This window comes from Grampus griseus (assembly GCF_964374135.1).
Source record: "Grampus griseus genome assembly, chromosome: 21".
Taxonomy (NCBI): Eukaryota; Metazoa; Chordata; class Mammalia; order Artiodactyla; family Delphinidae; genus Grampus; species Grampus griseus.
In genome coordinates this window covers 16,564,374-16,565,765 of record NC_139015.1, presented here as the reverse complement: position 1 = coordinate 16,565,765, position 1,392 = coordinate 16,564,374, and the positions used below count along the sequence as shown (strand labels likewise).

Below are 1,392 nucleotides of genomic sequence, written 5' to 3'. Positions count from 1 at the left end.
GGAAACAAATTGCTGTATTTGGCAGCATGGAGCTTCGAGGAAGCCATGGGATGGACGCTTGACTAGAATGGGAGGAAGAGAGGATGTGATGTGAGGGAGTGGAAATGAGGGAAAGAGACAGAGACCTCGAGTCAAGGGAGGGTTTTTTTTTTTTTTTAAATTATGAAACTATACTCTAATGCACTCATTTTCAATATGCCATTTCAGAGAAAAATATTTGCATTTCCAGGAGTTTAGCCAGAGTTATATATTTTAAAATTAAAAATGACAAAGACTTAATTTTATTCTAAAAAAATTCATTGTTTCTGAGTTGGTGCATCACAATATGGCAAATTTTCTATAAGAAGGTCTTTCCTAGGGACCAATTTCAGCATAATGTGGTCTGTGTGAATACCTTGTATAACAGATGTTCTCAGTATCAATCCAACATTAGAACCTATTTTTATTAGTTCTTCTGTTTTCTTAGGAGAAGTTTCACTTCTTTACATTTGAATTCTTTGTTTATCTTTATTCTGGCTGCTTCTAATGCCATAGCATCATTATTAAAAACTTGTTGTCTGGTCCTGTGCAGTGTTTTAAAGAGCTGTAAAACCTTGGCCGCCTGACCCATGGCTCTCCTCACCGCTGCGGCTACTTCTCCTAAGGGAGGGTTTTTAACTGAGGGATATTTTGCAGTCGGTTTCTATGTTGATGAGAATTACCTAGTGTACAGGAAGTTATGATGATGCAGGGGAGACAGGGGATATGGGCTGAAACACAGTCTTTGAGCTGGTGAGAGATGATGGGGCCCAGAGTGCAGGTGGAGGTGTGACCTTGTGATAGGAATAGGGACACCTTGATGCTGTCACAAGAAGAGGCAAAGCTCTGGTAGATTGTAGTTGGTGGCGGGAAGATGAGGGAGTTTCTGTTGGGTTGCTTCAATTCCGCAGCTGAGAAGGAAGAGGAGAAAAGAGAAGACGTGAAATACTCAGATGTCTTGGATATTGGGATATTGTTTACAAGGGAAATGTAGCAGAACAGCTGAATAGCAATAAGTATGAGTTTTATTTTTTTAACATCTTTATTGGAGTATAATTGCTTTACAATGGTGTGTTAATTTCTGCTTTATAGCAAAGTGAATCAGCTATATATATATACATATATCCCCATATCCCCTCCTTCTTGCATCTCTCTCCCACCCTCCCTATCCCACCCCTCTAGGTGGTCACAAAGCACCGAGCTGATCTTCCTGTGCTATGCGGCTGCTTCCCACTAGCTATCTATTTTACGTTTGGTAGTGTATATATGTCCATGCCACTCTCTCACTTCGTCCCAGCTTACCCTTCCCCCTCCCCGTATCCTCAAGTCCATTCTCTAGTAGGTCTGCGTCTTTATTCCCATCCTGCCCCTAGG

The 1,392-nt window shown here is 41.2% G+C and overlaps 1 pseudogene across 1 annotated transcript; it reads right to left on the bottom strand.

Annotated features, from left to right (window-relative positions):
* Positions 1-296: 296 nt before the first annotated feature.
* On the bottom strand, positions 297-610 carry LOC309838940 (complex III assembly factor LYRM7-like; annotated as a pseudogene). Its single transcript has one exon. The product of its transcript is annotated as a complex III assembly factor LYRM7-like (transcript).
* Positions 611-1,392: the final 782 nt, after the last annotated feature.